The 9,678-nt window shown below is 43.7% G+C and overlaps 1 long non-coding RNA gene across 1 annotated transcript; it reads right to left on the reverse strand.

Moving 5' to 3' along the window:
* Positions 1-604: 604 nt before the first annotated feature.
* Positions 605-8,537, reverse strand: LOC105881280 (uncharacterized). Its single transcript, XR_012919683.1, has 4 exons — positions 7,543-8,537; positions 6,105-6,273; positions 3,183-3,293; positions 605-1,377 (listed from the first exon to the last, which is right to left on the reverse strand). It is a non-coding gene; the product is annotated as an uncharacterized LOC105881280 (long non-coding RNA).
* Between the last annotated feature and the right edge of the window lie 1,141 nt (positions 8,538-9,678).

The raw sequence follows: 9,678 nt of genomic DNA on the forward strand, positions 1-9,678 counted from the left end.
TTGCTGTTAATAAGAGGAGCAAACCAACTTGATCTACTAATGATATTTGATGTTGTAATGGAAAAGAAATAAAATGTTCACATTTTAAAAATGATTTACTTTTTTGGGTGCCACTTAGAAGTGTTCAATTTTTCTAAGCTATGAAATGGCCCTATTCTGGTGCTTCTGTTCTCTATAAACTTCTCAAGGACAAGCACTCTCTTTTCCTTCCTCAAGCTTAATGTGATAACTATCTGGGCACCAATCAATGAAATTCTAGGGAAATCTTAAGGTATATAGATGGGAGGGTATATCTTTTTAGAATTCACATTGAATCTGTGCTTTTCTAGGTTCAAGATTTCTCAGACAAATGCCACCTATTTTTAGACAAGAAAAATTCAATCAGCAGTTTTAAGTGCCTCTCAAATTTGGGGTACAGCAAAGAAATTACAGTTGACCTTTGAGTAGCATAGGGGTTAAGGGTACAGACCCCTTCCCCCATGCAGTCAAAAATCCACAGAAAACTTTTGACTCCTCCAGAACTAAACTACCAATTGCCTACTGTTGATCAGATACCTTATTGATAAAATAAACAGCCAATCAACACAAATTTGTATATGTATTAGATACTGTATTTTTACAATAAAGTAAGCCAGAGAAAAGAAAATGTTATTAAGCAAAAGGAAGAGAAAATATATTTGCTATTCATTAAGTGGAAGAGGATCATCATAAAGGCCTTCATCCTCATCATCTTCACGTTGAGTAGGCTGAGGGTGAGGAGGAGGAGGAAGAGGCAGGGGTGGCAGAGGCAGAAGAGGTGGGGGAGGTAGAAGGGGAGGCAGGAGAGGCAGGCACACTCGGTGTAACTTTCATTGAAAAAAATCCACCTACAAGTGGGACCTGTGCAGGTTGAACCTGTGTTATTCAAGGTCAACCGTACTGGGAAAAAAAAATAATAAACCTATAAAATCTCTTTCAATGAATTGAGAAAATAAATAGGATTCGAGGTCCCTGCTTTTATTAGTAGTAATGGGCAGTAGCTTCTTTGGCTGTTTCTTCCACTCTTTATGATGGACTCTGTAGGAGGCACCAGCAGCTTTTTAGAATCAGCTTGTCACATGTTTTTGTAAATTCCATGAAAAGAAAGTTATGTGTGGGAGAGGAAGAGTGAGGGGCTAGAGGGAAGAGTGGCGGTCACTTGCAGTCACATTCTTCAGAAGCCAACATGTGGTGACTGGCTTGGTCAAACGCAGTGGTGGTGAGTGAGATAGCTGAGAACAGGCTCTGAAAAATAGGTGAATGGATAGATGGGAGGTGCTGGAGGGTGAGGACACTGTTTGGCTTCTTTTTCAGAATGTGCGGAGTCGTTGGTTCCATGCTCCCACTGGGAATGTGTTTCTAAGAAAAATGAACAAGAAAAACACCAGGGCAACTGGTATCTCAATCTTGGATCAAGATGAAAGTAATTTGAAAAGCAAGGAAAGTTCTGGAACCTCAAGTCTAAGGGAGTGGCTAGCAAAAATGAAACCCAAGTCTAGGGGAAGAGGGAATCTCTTATTGCTCACTGGTCAGTGGCTGTGGGTGGGGAGGAGGCTCCGATGGGGCAGAGAGAGCTGTAGGGTAGCAATTCTGAGCTCCCTAAAAAATGCAGAGGTTTTCCAATTCTCTAGCTGTAGAAATTAGTCAGCTCAGAAATAATGTGGATGAATTCTTATCTTTCAGTGCATGAACTCATTTCCATTAGAAAGGAATGGCAGTTCTTAATGGCCCTTGTGAGCGGCCATTTTATATGCATAGGCGAGTCCAGTTAGTGGGTAATGCAGGGGCTGGATGTCTGCCTTAGAAATGGCCATAATGGAGGGCAGGGCATGCTGAGCCTTCTCCATTTCTGGGGCTCACAGTCTGGTTTGGTGTGGGAACACCCAAGTACGCTCTTTCTGCAGCTTCTCAACAAACAACTCTTAGCAGCCTCAACCTCTTAGGGAAGTAAGGCTTGACACTAAGTTCAGCAAGTGATGTGTAACCACAGTCCATCTGCCTTTCCTGTGTGACTTCCATAAATTAACATGATTGTTTTATAGACTAGCTTCATAAGGAATCAGTGTCTGGAATACAGGTCCACATTGTTCTTAATGTCTAATATAAGTGAGATTAAAGATTAAACCTTAAATGGTCTTAGTAAACATGGAAGATGTAGTTAGAGACCATAGCACCAGTGAGTTTAATGATCCCTAGCATATTTTTTTTTTTTGTCTTTTACTATGTATGTGAGAGGGAACTATGAGCTAAAGGTAAGTAAAATCTAACTTGTTACAAGATAGCTGACAACATCCATCCATTTCCAGAATGGCAACTTTTGTCCTTCGATTTTAATAATTCATGAGAGAAGAGAGGGCGTGGTTCCTTCCGAGGCAGGTGAAGTGGGACTTTATCAGTCCATCAGTTCTTTTTCCTGAGGTGACTCACAGATGGATGGCAATTGTGAAACTTCCTTAGTTTCATAAAATAGAGTTTGATGTTTGGATAATCATCCCAGTTGCTTTTGACCTTTTCTATTTAGAATTTTTGTAGAACAAATAGTGCGCATATCAGCAAATCAACGTTAAATTATTTGTATGGTTGATCAACATACAAAGATAAATGACACACACCTATTTATTAGATTTAACTCTATGGAATCGACATTTTTAGGTTAAAATAACCAGATATTATACATTTCATAAGGTACAAATGAAAACATGTACAAAGAGAAATTATATTTCTACTTATGATAAAATTATATTTCTACTTATGATAAAAATGAAACATGGCACTATGACAACAAAATATATTGCAAATAACTTCTATGTTAAAACATTCAATAAACTGATTCATAGAGTAGTCAAATCAATGGAAGTCATTATTCTAGTAGGTACAGGTTAGTGCGTTTTGTTCTACGAGGGAATTTGGGGTATGGGTTGCTATGGACTAAACCGTGTTCCCTCAGAATTCTTAGGTTGAAGCCATAACCCCCAACGTGACTGTGTTTGGATATAGGACTTTTAGGAGGTAATTAAGTTTTGCTGAGGTTATAAGGGTGGGGTCTTAATCCAATAGGATTGGTGGCCCTATAAGAAGAGGAAGAGACACCAGATACTGCGTGTGCTCTCTCGTGCTCTCTCTACCCACCCCCACCCCCACCATGGGCACTGAGGACAAGTTACCTGAGGGTACAGTGAGAACTTGAGGACTCAACTGTTGACAGGCCAGGAAGAGAACCCTTAACGAGCACCAAACCCTGCAGGAACCTGATCTTGGACTTGTGGCCTCCAGATCTGTGAAAAAATAAATGTTTGCCATTGAAGCCACTCTCTCTGCAGTATCTGCTACAGCAGCTGGAGCTGACTAAGACGGGGCTGTGGATGAGGCGGCCAAAGTCAGAAAGATCTCCTGGGGGGGTGGGGGCGGGCGTAACCTCCATGCAAACTTGCAATAGGTTTTCCTCCATGAATAATGGGGAGGGGTTGTGTGGGGCTGTGAGGATGTTGTGAAAGACTTTCCTGAAGGGAAGGGGCACAAGGGCAAAGGCTGGGGGGTTTGGTGAACTACACGTGATTGAGTATTGCTATAAATTAAAGGCCAGACCTTGGAAAACCTTGTATGCCACCCTCCAGAATGTGAACCAGCAGCTTCTGCTGTTATCCTAAGACTTGCTGTTTAAGGAATCTCCCAGAAAGCTGCGTCATCCTCTGATGGAGCATGCTGTGGGGGTAGGGAGCAAAGGAAGCTGGGGTCCTGAGACTGAGGCGTTGGATGCCCCCAGATGCATCTTTCTAGCCCAGAGCTCTCTGCAGGCTTATGGTGTCGGCAGCAGAGGGGGCAAAGGTTTAAGTCAATCCCAGGGTGCAGGTGGAAAGGCAGGGAAGGCACCGCAATGCCACTCCTAGCTCTGTGCTGAAGAGGAAGTGGTGGGGACAGCAGGATTGGGGTATAACTTGGACCACGTCGGGGGTGACTGAAGGGAAAGAGTCCAGGACAATTCCCAGGTCTCTGCCTGGCTTCCCTGCAGAGAGGGAGCCAAGGAGTTGGCCTTGGGTAGGGATATTTTGGGGTGCTCTGAGACCCCTCAGTGGACATCTGGCAGGCAATTCAATCTGGAACTTGCGGAGAGGTGTGGGCTAGACAGGAGAGCTTGGGGGCAGCTGGTGCTTCGATCCTCAGTGCTCCCAGGTTCTAGATTATTCTCTAGCTCAACAGGCACCCAAGCACAGACACGGCTTTCTGGTATATTCCATAAATGGAAGATATTATGATCATAGCGGAAGCTAACTCTCCATCTTGTCTACTCAAGGTCACAGGAACCTGCATTTACTTTTCCCTTAAGTCAAAATCAGTGGTATCATGTGTGTGTATGGGGGGGGAGGGGAGTTGGGGTGGGAGAAAGGAATGTTCACTCACTTAAACACTTATGAACACATCAAGCGAAAGTGGTGTGGTAGGGGTAGGAATTAAAACCGTGCTGGCAGAGCTTGCCACGCTGGGCTGAGCTTTCAGTGTAAAAGCAGAGTGGCTTCGGTTGGAAAATAACATGTTCTGTGGGCAAGGCACTTTCATGGACTTGGAAGGAATGATTATGATCTGTATCTATCCATAGAATTAGAATTTAATGCCCACTTGCAGTGTTATGATTTATTATACACATAGTCCCACCAAGACTAACAGGAGCCCCTGTGCTCAGTAGCTTAGGCAGAGCAGAAATGAGGGGGTACAGAGTGAAGCCACATACCCCAAATCAGAGCAAACCTGTGGAGGGAGGGGTGGGACCCCCCAGAGTTGTCCTTGTTGCTGCCTGTCATGAAGCAGGAGGGTTGATGGGAGCCATGGGGAGCTCCCAAATTGGATAAAGAGTGCTATGAACATAGGCTGGCAATACTTTGGGGCGGGGGCTCAATTGTTAGGCTGGGTAGGATGGGAGCTGCCCCGTGGGGCGAGTGAATAAAGGCCCTTGGAAAGATTGGGCAGGGGAGGGGGGCTGGGCATTTAGAGACAGATCTGTGGGTGAGGGGTGTGGGGAGGGGAGGATGGAGGACATTCCTGAAGAGGGGCAGGGAGTCAGGGTGGCTGCTGCTTGCACGGTGGAAAGCAACAGAGCAGGGGGATCAGACCCCACCACCCCCATCAACGAGCTTAGACACCCCTAGCCAGTGCCCAGGAGGATGGCGGGGAGAGACAGCCTGGTGTGAAAGAGCCTGAATGTTGGATGGACAAACCCAAGAAAAAGAGATGCGAGGGGGGAGTTTTGAAGGTGTGATGGAGGAGATGCCCATCAGGGATGGCAAATGCAGCCGTGTTTGCTTTCTCCTTGGGCAGGGGTAGAAGGGAAAAAAGAAAACACTGATGTTAGCGTTTTTATACATTTGCTAACGGAAGTCACAAAATGGCCTTTGGGAAGAGAACTTTGGGACCCACTGATTGCAAGTGAGACGGTGGTCGGGAGCTGTTAATATTTAAGGGCTCCCTGAACCTCGGAGAGCTAAGGTTGGACCTGCCCCCTTATGGAGGGCAGGAAGTTAAAGGTCTTGGGAACCAGTGGGATAAACCCAGCCATTTTCATGAAGGAGGAGAAAGGAAAAAGAAGTGGGGTCACAAAGATAATAAAAAGGTGGGAGTTCAGAAAGTGAAAGAAAAGGCCGCCATACAGTGAATAGTGAGCTAAGAATCCCAGAACTGGAGAGCCTGGTTTGACAATGATTGGGCTGTTTCCATCTGTGTTGCCTGAGCCCAGTCTTAGTGCCGGTCGCTCCAACCTCAGTGCTCAGGTCTTGTTTTGAAGATGGGGCTTGTCATACATTCTCTGAAGACTTACTGCATGATTAAACAACTCTGTCTAAGGCAGACACTCCTCAAACACACTCTCTCTCTTTTATCTTTAATTCTATCCTATAATGGAATGTATGTAAGGTTGGGGAAGACAACTGGTGGAGGAGGAACAGGGAGGAGGAAGTACCCTGGTGTAGGACACGCAAGTAGGGGACAGTCCTTAAGCTCATCCTGATTGACAGGAGACGTAAGAGAGCTCTCTTGGACTACTGATACCAGGCTCAGAGGTAGAACACACACAGACCCCAAGGAGTCCCTTTGCTTACCATCTTTCCTCCTCTGTTGGAATTCTGGAATCTTAATTGGTCAAAAGGCAGCAGAGATGCATGAAGGCTATTTCGAGTCAGCCAGGGGTATACGTGGAGGGCTTCCTTCTCCCATCTTCCCACGCGAGGTCCAGCTATTAATTACACCAAGTGACAAAGATTCTCCTTGCTGCATCATGGACACAAGGATGAATCTTTGTTACTGACTGCAAGTAATAGAAATCTAGTAGCGATCAAAAGTCAGGCCGGGAAAACCTGCTTCAAGTCATGCACAAAACGGGGCATATGGCACCTTCTTCCGAGTTGACTCAAGAGGCTACATGCAGGGAAACAGAGTGGGTATTATTTGGTTAAGTTCCTCCTATGAAAATACAGCCTCCGTCCTTTCTTGCTTGTTCAGTTCTGGCACTGGAACAACCTGTCTCTTTATATTAGTTCAGTTCTGTAGAAAAACGCTCATTTAGAAGGAAATAGTTGGAAAAATCTAGGCAAGAATCCATTTTTAAAGTCACAACTGAATGATTGCTTTCTTATTGTGCTACATGGGGCTGGAAAAATCATTCCTTTTCGTACATATTTTTCTTTTTTGCTTTGTGTTTTCATTTTGCTTAAAACACACACATGTGCCAAAAATGAAAACATTTTCAAAGGGCAAGTTTCAAGGACTCCTAAAAATGGGACCTGTTGCCAAATATACGTTTCCCTAATATGTAAATGGCTGAAAAGAAGTACAATGAAAAGCATATGCTATTCAAATTTTCTTTAGAAAAACAAGAGCTGGGGGATTTGACTTCCAGCCTTGAAACTCTTTAATCTAGTGATTTCCATGTAAATTTTATCTTAAGTCTTCAGACATCATTTTTTGCATATTTTATATCTATCTTTTCATCAAGACTGAAAAAAGTTACTAAGAATAATCTTATTTTCCAAATGGGAAGAAGTCATTTCATCATACCAGTCTGTGACTTGACATGAAGCTTTCAAATAATTATCAAGACTAAAAAAGGTATAAAACACCCAGAACATCTAGGTCATTCGTAGCTGCTTCACAGATCCAGTGAGTTGGAAAGTAAATACACATTTGTCCAGGTAAGAAGGCTTTATTTCTTGCCTTCTGTGGCCTGTAATCAGGAATAACCTCAAATTCTTTCTAGAAAAAAAAGAGAGAAAAGGCAGAGCATAGATACATTAATTCAATTCAAAGAAGTCAACAGTGGTCAAATTCTAAGGCAGCTTAGAATTCTGCAGCTGTCACCCAGCATGAATGGTCTGTGTTCTTAAGTCTGTGCCTTGGAAGAATTATCATTCTTTATGAAAAACCCCACTGGTGAGCTAGTCTCTCAAATGCCTTCGTTTATTTTCTGAAAGAAAAAAATTTTTTTGATCAATGAGTCAACATTTTAATTATTATACGTCATCTTGTCAAAGGTTCACAAACCTGGGTGGCTGAATCCTTCCTGGGAATGCTCCGTGGGGCTGGGGGAGACGTCCTTTCCCACCCGCAGGGCTATGGAAGCAGCGCTGGTCCACACATGGCAACTGGAGGTCTACACCTTCACCCTTGGGATTTTCTTGCTTTCCTAGCTCTGGTCAAAGTTTGTCTTTCATATCTTACTATTTCCATGATAGGCGATGGAAAAAAAAATTTAGCAAAGATTTCACCTTTGCTGTTAAAAAGTTGTGACCTTTGCTCACGTTTGCCAGAGAAAGTGGCTTATAGCACCAATTAACATGAATTATTAACTCCTGGATTAATAATTCATCAGAAACCTAAAGGCCCTAGGTACTGCCAGATCACGCTATTGAGAGAAAAACGAAGAAAACAGCATAGCTCTAATTATAACAATCTGTGGACAATGCTTGGAATGAGTAATGGCTTTTAGGCTTTTAAAGAATTTCTTATTTCCCCTTTAACACCACAAGGACAGGGGAGCCAAGCAAATTCACTAATAATTCCTATAATGACCTGTGCAGGTGTTCGTTTTTAAATATTTTTATTGAACAAATGCTCACATACCTCTCTCTTCGTGTCAACATCCGTTTGAAACACTTGTAGTATTAATTCATTTAATTAAATTCATTCATTTAATGGACCTTTCTAGCAACCCTCTGAGTTAGACAATGATGTGATCACCCACACGTTACAGACGGGGTGAAGAGAAGCCCTGCCCAGAGTCGCATGGATGGATGGATGTCATATGGACTTGCAGGGCTGCCATCACAAAGCACTACAGACTGGGTACCTTCAACAGCAGATACGTACTCCCTCACAGTGCTGGAGGCCAGAAGTTCAAGGTCAAGATATCGACAGCGTTGGTTCCTTCCGAAGCCCGTGAGGGAGAATCTGTTCCAGGCGTCTCTCCAACGTCTGGGGGTTGCCGGCAATCTTTGATGTTCCTTGGCTTGTAGACACATCGCCCAGACCTTTGTCTTCATCTTCACGTGACATTCTCCCTGGGTGCTTGTTTGTGCATCCAAATTTCCCCTTTTTATAATGACACCAGTCACACTGCAGTAGGGCCCACCCTAATGACTCATTTTCACTTGATTACCCTCTGTGAAAACCCTGTCTCCATATAAGGTCACATTCTGAGGTGCTGGGGTTAGGACTTCAACTTGTGAGTTTTGGAGGGTGGGGACGCCTTCAACTCCTAACCTCGGGAGAGACGGGATTCAAACCCAGGAAGTGTGGCTTGGGTCTGTGCTCTTTCCCACCATGCGGTGCTGCCTCCCTCTTTTGGGTCTTTTTGAATACAGCAAGCTCATTAGGGTATGTTCAATGTAGAGTATCTTACCGATTCATATCCAAGAATCGCTTTCAGGACAGGTGCTCTTGTGGAAACTGTCTTCTTGGGCTCAGGCAGGGATCTGCTTAATTTAGGGGGATCAGGTTGGTTTGCAGCTAGAAGGTCTCTAAAGCTCTTCAAGCTTAGGAGCACACTGAGTTTTGAAATCTAAGAGCTTTTTCAGTTCCTTCTGCTTGATTTCCCAGCACATGTTCTCTTAAATCTACATTTTAAAGGCATTTTTAGGAGGGAGAGGCCTAATTACTTCCTTTTTTCCCTTCCCAATTCCTGTTCTTGGAGCCCTGGTTAGGTAACACTGACTGCACCTCTGCTATCCTGCAAATCTACCTGACCTCATCCTATCTCGAACTGGAAAGAGGGAAAACAAAAGGTTCACTAGTTCTGATTCCTTGAGCTTTTAACTTGACCAGGAAGCAAAGGGTGAACATCCTCACTCCTAAATGCGGAAGAGAAAAGAGAAAAAAGAATTAAAAAAAGAAAAGGAAACAAGAAAAAATAAAAGAACAGAGGAAAGATTTTTTTCAAATAAAAGTAAACACATGGATTGGGGATTTAGGAAATTGCACTTTGCTTCATTAAATGCCAATTTTCAAAGGAGAAGAAAGTGACAACTGACACATGGGTATCCTGACGATGAGATCTAGGGTGGAGGTTACACGCACCGTGTCTTACTGCTTCACCCGCCCAGCTCACTCTGACAGCCGTCCCGGAGATTCATTGTAAAAATTAGATTCTCAAAAACATATGCTGCGCTTGGCTCCCAACCT

This window comes from Microcebus murinus, chromosome 1 (genome assembly GCF_040939455.1).
Source record: "Microcebus murinus isolate Inina chromosome 1, M.murinus_Inina_mat1.0, whole genome shotgun sequence".
Classification (NCBI taxonomy): Eukaryota; Metazoa; Chordata; class Mammalia; order Primates; family Cheirogaleidae; genus Microcebus; species Microcebus murinus.